This window comes from Gossypium hirsutum, chromosome A12 (genome assembly GCF_007990345.1).
Source record: "Gossypium hirsutum isolate 1008001.06 chromosome A12, Gossypium_hirsutum_v2.1, whole genome shotgun sequence".
In the NCBI taxonomy this organism is placed as follows: domain Eukaryota; kingdom Viridiplantae; phylum Streptophyta; class Magnoliopsida; order Malvales; family Malvaceae; genus Gossypium; species Gossypium hirsutum.
In genome coordinates this window covers 65412875-65427397 of record NC_053435.1, presented here as the reverse complement: position 1 = coordinate 65427397, position 14523 = coordinate 65412875, and positions in this window count along the sequence as shown.

Genomic DNA, 14523 nt, shown 5'->3' with positions numbered 1-14523 from the left:
CAAAGTTACAAAAATGGATTATAACAACACAAGCATTCACTAAATTCTTTTAACACAAGCGAGAAACTCTTCATCTACTAGACATGGAACATTTGCAACTAGAAAAGAAAATCTTCTCTTCTCCCACATATTCGTCAAGCTCAAATCAACAATGCAACCAGAATTTGTCAACGAAAAGCTATGGGCAAGGGAGAGTTTAGAAGAGTTACCCTTCTACTTGAAAATTTTACTTCTAAGCAAACAAATTTCATGGTTTTCCATTACATGCAGCTACCCTCTCCTTTCTAGCTTCATTCCTTTCTTCCTCTTTTCATTTCGGCCAAGAAGAACCGATTTCTTCTTTTTCTTTCCTTCTCAAGTCACGGCAATGAGGGGGGGAAACATGGATGAGACAACTTTGTTCTCATCACCCCTCCCTTTTCATTTCTTTATTACTAACCCTTTATTATATTCTTTCTCCCATAACACACTAACACAACATGTTTCCAACATGTTTCACCCTATAACATTTTGTCCACTCTCATGCTCATGGCCGGCCACTACTAATTAGGGGGGAAATTGACATGCAAGTCCACCCTTTTTATTTCATGCACTAATAGATCCTTATGTTTTGACCTATCACATTTCAAAAGTGTCACACATAAGTCCTATTGACTAAATTCACATGCAATTTACTAAATCAAAGCTTAAAACTTTCACACATTCGTATTCACATATAATAGTCATAAAATATGATGGCTAATTATTTTTATGACTCGATTTTGTGGTCCCGAAACCACTTTTCGACTAGGGTCAAATTAGGGGTGTCACACTATAACCTCATAAAAATAAAAATAAAAATTTTCTAAGTTTGGATTTGTGGTCCCGAGACCACTATTCTAACTAGGCCCTAAATCGGGCTGTTACATCTCGAGCATGCTTAGTATAAGGATGATCGAAAAGTGCCGAGGAACCTATCCTCCTCAATATCATCTCGCCCAATCTACCGAGGAGGAGGCCTACGAGGACATTCCTGATGATGTCCCTCCACAGCACGAGGACCCACCGACTCAGCCACCCCTACCCTCTCGTCCAGTTCATGCGGCGGCTTCATATGCTGACATTTCTGAGCACCTCACTCGATTCTAGCAGCAGTGTTTTCAAAGATTTGACAACATTGATGTACTCTACAGCAGATTTTTCAGCACCTCCACATCTCATCGCCAGTCCCACCTCGCGAACCATCCAGCAATGAAGATGTTTAAAAACATTTATTTATTATTTTAAGTTTTTAATTTTTATTAAAACTACTTTTTTTTATTCTTAGACTTTAGAATTTTATTTTTTTAATCATCAATTTTGGTTATTTCTTTATGAGTAATTATTCTTCCTAATATCCCCTAAAAAGTTTCTTATTTTATCACAGTTATATAGAACTTCTAAGCTCATCATCGCATAGGAACTAAAAACTCCACCGGGAATAGTTCTCCACGACTACCATGTCTTGATCGACCACGACCATAGCTACCATTAGATATAATATTCTTTTGGCGCAGGACTTATGGACTAATGAACCTCTACCACCGCCGGAGTATCCTCATCCACTATCGTACAGATTACTCTCCAAAACTCCAGTTTGAGGAATTCATCATACAGGAAGTTTCACTTCTCTCACTATCTTATTTTTATATTCTTATATTTATCTTTGTACATTGAGGGCAATGTACATCCTAAGTGTGGGGGGTATTCATTTCCTTATCAGAAAAATCCCTGAATGATTATCGTGTTCTCTTGAAAAGCTCTCATATCATTTTTAGGATAAATTTTGATTGATTTATGATTTTGATTGATATATCCTGAATTAAAACATAGGTATTTATGCATTGATTGTTTAAACTTTAAGACATTAGAGAATCAAGCATGATAAGTTGGTTTTTAAAAATTTAAAATTTTAAGTTGTTTCCCCAAAGTTTAGGTATTACTTTGAGTTGGAATTCACAAGTTTTAAACATCAAAAAGCCATAATTTTTGTGAGATTTTTTAGCCTTTTGAGCATCTATTAATTCTTTAATGCTCACTTTTATTATTGCTTTGAGTGCGTCAGTATTGAACTATTATTCTAGAACTTGCTTGATTATGCATGTCAAGACCACACCATTTGATTTGATATGTCAAAATGATTAAGGCACTTAGGATTAACCCACTCATGCCATAAAAAGCCTACCTCCACGATTAACCCCTAGTAAACCCCCTTGAGCCTAACAAACCATTTCTTGTATTACCCTTAATATTAACCCTTAACCCATTATTGTTGAAATCCCCTAAATTAATTTGATTCCCATTTTTGTCGAGATTTGAATTGAAATAGTTGCTTAACTATGTTTTATTCTATTTTGTATTTAACTTGTTCTTAAAAAAAATGTATACATATTAGTACTAGTAATATTTTGTTTTTGAGCTTAAGTATTTAAATTCCATATTCTGAGAAGAAGCTCTGTTGTACGCAAGTGATATTAAATCTTTTTCTAGTTAAGTGATTTTTCAATTCAATCTCGATTCTAACTTTTGCTTTCAGCCTGTGACCACACCACCTAACCAAGCCTCATTACAACCCCCTAAAGACCTTTTGATTGATGTATCATCTCAATTTATAGTGGTGGAGATTTGATTTTCATGCAAGCCTATGGTAATGACTTTTCATTTTTGACTATTGAGTGCTTCATTTATTGTCCTTAAACACCTCAAGTGATTTGAGTGAATCTTTAGTGAGGATGTGAAACTCTATGACATTTTGAATCAAAGGTAATTATTTAGACGATGGGAGACACCTATATTTCCATGATAAAGTGTTCAACTTGGAATGATTGAAACTTTGATGTTCTTTCAGTTGAATTTTTAATGTATGATCACCTATGGATTATTTTGAGATATTATAGATAGGAATTATAGGTTGAGAAGGATTTATATTTATTATGAGTTGAGAATTTTGCTTGAGGACAAGCAAATGCTTAAGTGTGGGGGTATTTGATAAACCATAATTTATACATATTTTTATCCCATGCCTAACACATTTTATGGATGATTTTTTCTTAAAATTGGTGAATTGGATGCTCCTAATGCGTTAATTTCATGTTTTATACTTAGGAGAGCATAGGAGAGTGAAAGGAACGAGAAACGAGAAAAAAAAATGGGCCAAAGTACGAAATCAACACGGCCTGGACTTCCTCACACTGGCAGATCACACGGCCGTGTCAATTTGGCAGATTCGAAGCACGATTCACACGGGCATGTCCCTACCGAGCCCAAGTTGAGTCCAATTCAGAAAAGGCTAATTTTGAGGGTTTTTAAGCATTCTAAAGCCTATAAATATGCCTTAAAGGAAGAGAAAAAGGGGAGGCATGGAGAGGAAGGAAGGAATTACTCGAAGGAAACCGGTTGATCCATCTTAGAAGTATATTTCATCATCAAGACTGAAGATCTCCCCTCAACTTCCCTCAGGAGTTTTGGGTTTTCTTTGTGTTTTGTATTCGTTATTCTTCTGAGATGTTTTCCTTTTTAGTTATGAACTAAGTCCCCTCAATACCTAAGGGGAATGAAACCTAAGACGAATCTTGTTATTATTTTCTGAATTGTATGATAAATATTTAACTTGTTCTTAATTATGTGTTCTTAATTCTTGTTTTGATATCCCAGGATACTGATTCAAGATAAGCTCTTATTTAGAGGAGGAATAGACCTTGTCTAAGAGTACATTTGTCATAATTAAGCGGAGTTGATTGTGCACCTAGAGATAGGGTGACAAGATTTTGCCGGATTAGGGTGAAACTTAATATAGTGATCCATAGATTGAGTTAATGCAACCCTAGAGTGTTAATTAGGGAAAAATCTCAATTATTCAATCTAGGGATTAGACGTTATTAGTCTTAAATAGGGATAATAACATAACTTAGGTATCTCTATGAAACAAGTTAAATGAATAAATCATCCGATTCGGAGCCAGAATAACAAGTACAGTCTAGGTGGATTTTTCCTTAGGTATTGTCTTAATTCAATTGTTTTCCAAAAGTAATCCCCCAATTCCACTCTCTGTGAATTCTTAGATTAGTTAATTAGTTAGTTAAAACCAAACCACCTTATTTTTAGGCTAGATAATAAAAAGACAGTCATTACTAGTAATTTTAGTTCCTTTGGGTTCGACAACCCGGTCTTGCTAAAACTATACTACTGTTCGGTAGGTACACTTGCCTGCATCACGATAATAGTTAATTTCAAGAACAATTAATTATAAATATTTAAAACTTATCTGTCACGAAAATCACGATCAATTGAACATCAGTTACCTTTAGGGTTGCTTTAGCCATTTAAGATTCTATTGTGGAAGTGGGAGAGTGGTTATGGAATTCATTACTGGGCTACCCTTAACACCTACTAAGAAGGATTCGGTTTGGGTCATCGTGGATCGGTTAACCAAATCTGACCATTTCATACCGGTTCGTACTAATTATTCATTACAGAAACTGGCGAAGTTGTTCGTATCCGAGATAGTGAGACTGCATGGGGTACCAGTTTTTATAATATCTAATAGAGATCCTCACTTCACGTCTCAGTTCTGGAAAAATTTGCACAAGGCTTTGGGTACAAGATTGGACTTCAGTACTAACTTCCATCCTCAGACAGATGGTCAGTCCGAGAGGGTGATTCAGATACTGGAGGACATGTTAAGGGGTTGTGTGATTGAGTTCCAAGGTAGTTGGGAGGATTACTTGTGATTAGCAGAGTTTGTGTATAATAATAGCCATCAGTATAGCATACAGATGGCACCATACGAGGCATTTTATGGTCGTAGGTGTCGTACTCCTTCATGTTGGACTGAGCTGCGTGAGCAGCGTGTTTTGGGTCTGGAATTGATTTCCGATACTGAGGATAAAGTTAGACTAATTCAGGATCAACTGAAGGCAGCATCTGACAGACATAAGTCGTATGTGGATTTAAAACGTAAGAAGATTGAGTACTCTATAGGGGACATGGTATTTCTCAAGGTCTCACCATGGAAGAAGGTACTGAGGTTTGGTCGCAAGGGCAAGCTAAGCCCTAGGTTCATTGGGCCTTACCGAATACTAAGGCGAGTAGGACCAGTTGCCTACCAGTTGGAGCTACCTCTGAAATTAGAGTGAATTCATGATGTGTTCCACGTCTCTATGTTGAGACGCTACCACTCTGATCCTACACATGTTGTACTGGTTGAGGAGATTGAAGTTAGACTAAACCTGACTTTTGAAGAGGAGCCAGTCCAGATTTTGGGTCGAGAGGTGAAATTCTTGAGAAATAAATCAATTCCATCAGTTCTATAGCGGAACCATAGTTCGAAGGAGGCTCCATGGGAATCTGAGGAGGTGATGCGTGACAATACCCTCATCTGTTTTGACCAGGTAATTTCGAGGCCAAAATTTCTTTTAGGAGGTAGAGTTGTAACTCCCCAAATCTTTAAGGATTAAATTGTGTGTTGTGTTACATGTTTGGCTTGCTTCCTTTGTTGGTTAAGGGTCTTGAGAAGTGTGAGAAGTCCTGGGTTCAAACCTGGACTTTAGCAAAATTTTTGGTTTTTACTAAATAAAACCTTTACTGCTAGATGTTGGGCTCTTAATTAATTGAGGGAAATTATGTCATAAAAGGCCTGTTGGTTCAAGGGATTGTGGCGTGTTACTAATGTAAGGGGACTTGAGTTCGAGTCTTCCTGTGCGCAAGGGGTGTCTTTTTGCTGTTTTGTCATGTAGGAGGTTGTTTGCTAGTAGGATTCTGTTACTCATGGACGGTGGCAGAGTTTGAGGGGGAGTGGGGAGTGTGTAGCCTAATTCAAGGAGGATTATGGGGAGAAAATCGTGGGATGGATCGAGGAGTAGAGGGTGTTAGTTGTTGGCTGAAAGTAGAATTCTCCTTGTGCTAAAATTGGTCATAGGCACTTAGTGCTGAATTTGGCTAGTGTTTGCTCTCTTTTTCGGTAGCTGATTCCTTTTGCTTCATTTCGTTCTCTTTCGTTTGTGCTGGAATAGTAACCGAATCTTACTAGGGACCATTTGGGTAAGTTTCGTGTTAATTTACTCTGACTCTGTTCTACTGATCGATACCTTGTTTAATCAACATTCGTCTCTCCATCACTCTTCTTCTCCTAGTTTCTTTGCCATAGCAGGACCTTCTTTCCTTTCTTCTCCCTTTCTCTTAACCAACTTTCATCTAGCCGATTGTATCTTCTTTTCCTCTTTATCTTATTCCATTTTGGCTTGTGGTGACCGAGTCATTCTTTTTCTTTCTCACTTCTCTTCAGTGCAATCTAATCCCTGTTGGCCGAATAGTGCTCCTGCAATGACCTTTTAGAAATCGATTCTTTCTCTTATCCCTCCTTGTCAATCTGGGAGGTAAGTACTATCTTATTGTATGTTTTCTCTGTTCATTCTTTTCTCTTCTATCGTATCTATGGTTCTCTTTTAACCTTTTCTTTCCAATCGACGTTGTTAGGGGAGTGGTGGCACTAGTTCTGCCTCGTCATAGCGGTTATCTTCTTGGGGATTGTGAATCGATTATTTTCCATTCTCTAGAATCGGTTTCACAATTCTTGTTGGTAAGTGTTATTTGTTGGTTCAATTGTTTATGTGAACTTTCTAATAGAGGATAATGGAATCTAGGTCTGAGTGCAAACGATCTGTAAGAACCTATAATCAATCTTCGGCAATGACTAAAGGAATGAGGAACCTTAAGCATTTGATCAAGGTAAGTGTCGAACTATGTTTTGGATAGGTGTTATTAAAGGGACTAGTTACCCATTTGTTAAAAGGACTAACGATGGGGATATGATTAAATATAGGTTGGTGTTCGTGGGAACATCACTCTTTTCGCAAATAGGTATGTGTAACACTGCCATTAGATGTAACACTGCAAAGGTTGAAAAGCTGGAAAACTGAAAAACTAAAAAGCCAGGAGTGGGTTGTCGACTCCACACTGATGTGTGGACGCCTGTATGGTAGGCCGTGTGACAAAACATGGCTGTGTGGTCAACCGGATGGCCATAAGCATTTTCATGGGCCGAAATGATACTGGGTCATTTTGGGCTGAGCTGGGCCATGAAGGCCCAATGGGCTTGTGGGTCCCATATGGAAAGAATCACACAAAAGTGTGGTTAGTTTTGGGCTAGGCTGTGTGAACCACACGGCTAAGACCATTTTGGGCTATGTGGGCCATACGAGCTTGTAGGCCCACATGGGCTCGCAATATAGGCCGTGGGCCCTTTATCACCGATTGACTGTTAAGGTTGAACGGGTCACCCAAGACGACTGTGGACCTACTGTTGGGCCAAAAAGTGTACTTGGACCCTTATTTTTGTAAATGACTGATATACCCCTATGTAACGTATGACTGTTTGAGCATGCCATCTTTTACTGTATATACATCTGTATTATGTTTCATTGCATGGGATGGGATATATGATTTTGGAGGAAGTGTACTGAAAGGCTATAAGCCTATTACTGGCAGCTCTGCTACAAATATACTGTTTTAGTGCAGTAACCGGTACTACTTAGAGTGTAGGGATGGGTGGGTCAATTTTATCCCCACATGGTGTGTAGGGTTCGTACGGAGATGGTGTGTAGAGGCTAGATTGGGTAGGATTCTCTGATGGATACTGTATTGGGCTTAGACCCTACTGATACTGTTACTAAGATGGGCTCAATCCCAAACTGCTTCTGTTACTGATAATGGCTAAGGCCCTAACTGAGACTGAAAGGGCTTAGGCCCAAATTGTGTATTCTCTGCTTGATTGCTATTGTGGGATTTCACACGTTGAGTTTTTGTAAACTCACCCATCTGTTTACTGTCTAGGGAAACCCCAGACTTAGGCGGTTCGATGCGACGGAGGACTCAGTGGTGGCCACCCGACTTGGTAATTTTTAATATTATAATTTAAGTTATTTTGGGTAATTTTATGTAATAAGTCCGCTTTAAGTTTATTTTTAATTCGGGGATTTAACAATATTGGTTTATACCTATTAGCAGTAGGACTCGAGTTTTCAAAAGATAAATGAATTTCAACTGTCATGCTTACGCAACTTGTTTTAAAAGCTTCCGTAACAAACACTGTTTTTCTCAAGAGAGGGTAATAACAATCTAAGATGACTTACGTTTAACTACACCAACCGGAGTTTTAACAATGAACAAGATATCTTGACTTGTCAGAATCATAACAAGGTTTTATCATAAAATAGACTTTTTCCAACAGAATTATGCTTTTCAAAACACACTCTAGTGTGACATCACAAATTCAGCCATAACGTCTAGGCCGGGTTTAGGGTGTTACACATATGGTACTAACATTTCTTGTTCGACTGTTGAGTGCACATTACTTGAGCCTTAAACACTTTGAGTACTTTGAGTGAATCTTTAGTGACGATGTTAATTCTTTTTGAGTTTGGATTTAAGCTAATTATTAAAATAAGGGAGACGCCTATGTTTTTTGTGCTTTAAAAGTTTCTGCCTAGATTGCTTTTATTCTTTAGTGTCATTTTAGTTTAAATTTACAATGCATGATTATTGGTAGATTATCCTAATAAATTGTTGGTGAAAATAATAAATCAAGGGAAGTTAACTTGAATGTGGGTTGAGAATTTTGCTGGAGAACAATCAAATGCTTAAGTGTGGGGATATTTGATAAGTGCTAAAAGTCTCATTCTTAATGTGTTTTTGGATGGTTAGATGTTAATTCTGAATTTTATGTTCACAATCCTTTAGATTCATGTTTTTTTATGATTTATAAAACATTTGGTAACGAAAGGAGCGAAAAATGATTGAAAACTAGAAAATCAAAGCAAGCTACAATAGCCACACGGTTTGGCCCATTCCATATGGCCTGGACACTTGATCATGTGAGCCACACAATCATGTGGCCTACCATGTCAATTTCATGAATTTACACCCTAAACTACAAGAAGTCACATTTTTTAGATTTTTTAGGCATTCTAAGATTTATATATATGACAAAAATAAGAAGATAGGAGTGAGTCATCATAGAATACTCAAGAAACAACATGAAAAAATAATTGAAGCCAATTCTAAAGCATTTTTTTGTCAAGCTTGAAGATTCAAATTTGATTTCTTAAGAGATTATCATGAGTTTCTTTGTTTCTTATGGTTATACTATATTTTAGTTGTTTTTACTTTCAAGCATGAAATAATTTTCTAAATACCTAGTTAGATAAACCCTTTGATGGATTATGTCGTTTGATTTTTATTTTATGTAATAAATACTTAGATCTTGTTCTTAATTATGTGTGCTTAATTCTTGGTTTGATATTTCTAGATTATTGATCCATGTTTGATGTGCTTAAATAAGAGGAGGGATAAACCTTGTTTAAGAGTAGATCTTGCGTAATTGAGTGAAGTTGCATGCAATCCTAGAAATAGGATGACATAAATCTATTGGATTAGAGTCAAATATAATAGGGGAATCCATAGCACGAGTTAATGCGATAATAGGGGTTTTAATTGGAAAGAAATTTCAATTAATCAACCTAGAGTCAGTTTCTCTTACTCTCGAAAAAGTTATTAGCACAATTGAGGGATTTCTACAGATCAGGATTCTAAGTAAAGAAATTGCATAATTTAGATTGATAATAACAGATAAAGCCTAGGTGAATTCTTTCTCGGGTTTGTTTTACTTATTGGTTGTTAATCGATTATTTTCATGTTTTGTTATTTATTGTGTTCACTAGTTAATTAATTTAGTTAATTTTATTTTTTAATAAATCAGTCGAATTTATTGGTTAAATAATAGAAAGACAGTAATTACTAAAACTTTTAGTCTTTGTGGGAATGATATCTTTGCTCACCGTAGCTATACTATTAATTGATAGGTGCACTTGCCTTAGTCAAATTTTTAGTTAGTATATGATGCTTCATGGGTCATTTTTGCACAATGTTTACTTACAATTTATACAGATGATCTCATTGTTCTTATCCCTTAACTTAATCTCTGGCGAATACTTCCTCAAATTCTATTCTTTAATACTTGTCCATTACCATACCTTACTCTAAGATTATTTCCTTCTCTTCAATGTCTTCGATCCTTTACTTACATTCTTCAATCTCCAAGCCATCACCTCATCGTGATTTAGGAAGAAATACATACATAGGTGACAGATATTTCCTTCAAACATACAACTTTTACGTCCTTATTCAGAATACATTTTAAATACTAACTAATTACTTTACTATACCCCTTCAATTGACTATCTTCGATCGATTCTTAATCTTATAAAATACCTTACCATATAGTCCATATATATATTTTGTACTTATTGATTTCACGGTTTACATTTAAGAGCCATACAAAATATGTTGATTACTTAGTACAAAGCCCACCACAAAGAGTGTCCTTCAGAGTTCACCACTAAGAGCATTACTAGAACACGCCACAAGAGTAGCCCATCCAGAGTGCGCTACAAGAGTTTTCCTTGAAGGACTCACCACAGAGGTTGTTCCTTTATAATCCGCCACAAGGGCGGACCCCTTTAGACTCCACCTTAGTGAACAGACACAGACTCATTTAGAAACTCTTCATGCATTGACACCATTTAGGACTCAATACTTTAATGCACCACATACACCCAACTAATTCACATATCTTCACATATGTTTTAGATGTACCCATACAATCATACTTCAACACCAGGTTACTTACCACATACTTAAACTTGTCAAATTTCATATAAGCCATACATGCTAAACCCAACAAACATTCATGCAATAGTATAACCTTCATACAATACTTTTGTAGTTTTGGTTTCATAGTTCGATCAAATTTTGCAGAATTTTTCATATGAATAGTAAACATGCAAGATCAGTTTAAGAACTCACCTAATTCCCACATACTATAGTTCAAATGTAACACTGATGGTCGTCAAACTATCTAAAAATTTGATTTAAGGCAAGCGCACCTATCGAACAGTAGTATAGTTATGGTGAGACCGGAAATATCGTATCCACGAGGACTGAAAGTACTAGTAATTACTATCTTTTTATTATCTAGTTTAAGAATTAAAGTGTGTTTTTAAACTAAACTATTTATCTAATTAACTAAGATTACGACAAAGATGAAGTTTGGAAAATATTTTGGGAAAAACCGATGGAGAAGACAATACCCAAGGAAGAATCCACCTAGACTTCACTTATTACTTCTGAATTAGACAATTTATTCACTTAACTTAATCCGTAGAAATCCCTAATTTATCTTAATGTCTCTCTCGAGACTAAGAACAATTGACTTTAGGTTGATTAATAGAAATCTCTTTCTAATTAAAACCTTTATTGTCACCTTAACTCGATCTATGGATTCCCTTATTAGATTTGACTCTAATCCGGCAGATTTATGTCATCCTATCTCTAAGAGTGCATTCAAATCCGCTTAATTATGGATGATCTACTCTTAAACAGAGACTTTTGCTCCACTGATTAAGCACATCAAAACCTGAATTAATACCCTGGTATATTAAAACAAGAATTTATAACTCACAATTAAGAATAAGAATAATTCTTTATCATATAATTCAAATACTAATAAGATTCGTCATAGGGTTCATCTCCCTTAGGTATTTAGGGAGTTTAGTTCATAATAATAATAGAAAACATCTCAAAGTTTGGAAAACAATGAAACATAAAGAACCCCAAAGAACTTCTAGGAAATTGGATGGAAATCTTCAGTCTTGATGTAGATCCTGGCTCCAAGGTGATTCCGATGGCAGTTCTTGAGTATTTTCTGCCTCCAACTATGTGTGTCCCTTTAATCCTCTTCTAGGGTGTTTATATAGGCTTTAGAGTGCTTCCAAACCCTTAAAAGTGGCCTTTTCTGAGTAGAACTAGACTTGGGCTCGACAGGGACACGGCCGTGTGTCACGTCCGTGTGCAAGTGCTCAAACCATGTGTAATTCTGTGTTGGTTTCTAGTCAACACGACGATGACACACAAGCATGTGGATCACCCGTGTGGAAGTGCCTAGGCTATATGAAACACTAATTTAAGCCCAATTTGTCCGTTTTTGGCCCGTTTCTTGCTCCTTTTACTATCCTAAGCTCTCCTGAGTATAAAACATGAAATTAAAGGATTAGGAGCATCGAATTCACTAAAACCAAGGAAAAATCTTTCATAAATATGCCAAGCATGGGGTAAAAATATGTATATATTACGGTTTATCAAATATCCCCACACTTAATCATTTGCTTATCCTCAAGCAAAATCCTCAACTCACCATCAAAATAAATTCTTCTCAACTTATAATTCTCATTAATAATGTTTCAAAATACTCCACAAGGAGTCATACATTGAAATTTTAACTAAAAGAACATTAAGGTTTCAAATAGTCAAAGTTGAGCATTTTAATCATAAAATTATAGGCATCCCCCTTTATCTAAGTAATTATCTTTAATTCCAAATTGACATTGATAGACATTCTCACTAAAGGTTCACTCAAATCACTCAATGTGTTTAAGGTTCAATGATTAGGCACTCATTAGTCAAACATGAAAAGTTATTACCATAGGCTTGCTTGAAAATCAAATCTCCATCACTATAAATGAAATGATACACAAATCAAAAGGTCTTTGAAGGGTTGTAACAGGGCTTTAGGTTAAGATTCAGTTAGAATCGAGATTAACTAGATAAATTACCTAACTAGAAAATTACTAACATCAATTGAATAAACATGAGCTTTATTTCAGAATATGGAATTAAATACTTAAGCTCAAAAATAAAGAATTACTACCAATATGTATGTTTTTTTTAAGAATAAGAATAATTACAAAAATAATAGAGAATTATATAATTCAAATGAAAGAAAATAGTTAGGCAATTAACCAATTCAAATCTTGACAAAAAGGGAATTAATAAAATGGTAAAAATTCTCAACGAATCAAAAAGTAAGATAAAAGGGTTAAAATTTAGAGTAAATTTTAAAAAAAATAGTTTGGGTAGGGTTCACTAAGGGTCAATTGTGTAGGTAGGCTTTTTATGAGGGAAAAAATGGGTTAAAACCTAAGTGCCTTTATCATTTTAGTATATCAAATCAATGGTGTGGTCTCGATATGTATAATCGATGCAAGTTCTTGAATAACAAATGAATGTTGACACATTCATAATCAATAAAATCAGTGAGCAAGAAGGATATATGCTCTTAAAAGGCTCAAAATCTCATAGAAATTATGGGTATTTAATATTAAACCTGTAAATTCAAAACTTCAAGATAATACCTCAATTTAGGGAAACAACTTAGCAATTTTAATTCTCAAAAGTTTCAACTTATCATACTCGATTCTCTAATGTCTTAAAGTTTAAACAATCAATGCATAGTTACCTATGATTTAATTCAAAACATATCAATAAAAATCATAAATCAATCAAAATTTACTCCAATAATGATATGAGAAAATTATTTGAGAACAAGATAAAAATTTAGGGATTTTCTGATAATCACATAAATAACCTCCCCACACTTAAGATGTACATTGTCCTCAGTGTACAAAGATATATAATAGCAATATAAAGATAATATCAAAAGAGAGGGAGAGAAGCGAAATTGCCCTGAAATTTTGGATGAGATCCTTGGATTAGCGAGGGCGAGAATTGTATGTGAGAGCCGAATAAAAGGCATGATTCTGAGGTACAAATAAAAAAATAAACACTATTGTTAAAGAGAATTAAGGGATAATTCGATAATAATCACAAAGATAAGCAGAGTTTATAAAACATAAGTCTTCAAAAATTAAGAAGAGAAAATAAAATTTAAATAAAAATAAAAATAAAAGTCATAGTAAAATAAAGGGACTCAAAAGTCCTCATCATCAGAGTCGTGAGCCGACGGTTCCGAAGGAGAGATGTGGAGGTGGTGGCAAATCTACCGAAGAGTGGCATCAATGCTATCAAACCGCTCAAAGGACTGCTGCTCAAAGTGAGTGAATCGCTCGGATAAATCTGTCAAGGTGGCAGCAGTAGGTTGGTGACGCGGTGGTGGTGGTAGGGGTGGGTCCTCGTGAGGGGGAGGGACATAGTCAGTAATGTCCTCTGGCTCATCCTAGTCAGCAAATTGGACGAGTCTGTACTGAGGCGGGTCGACTCCAGGCGTCACTCTATCATCCGCATGTGAATCATATTGGAAATTCCCTGCGGAGACATCTGGCCAACTAATGTGAAGGTCGATGACATCTCTGGAGTGTCGAACAGGCCAAAATGTCGAGCTAGGCGAGTCACATAAGGGTCGAGGCAGATGGGGCCCCTCATATGGTGATCCGTCTGGTGGCGAAAGGTGAGGGCGATAAAATATGCCAAGTCGAATACATGGCCAGTCACCATGCTCCATAGGAAGTACGCGTCTGTGGTGCTAACCACTCCAGTACTCTCTCTCCTCCCAGTCAAAGTATGGGCCAAGATGGCATGAATGTAGCATAGTGCTGGAGGGAGAGAAGTTGCTTTCGAGAGACTTGCGTCATATATAATCTTGCCACCTGTGGGATC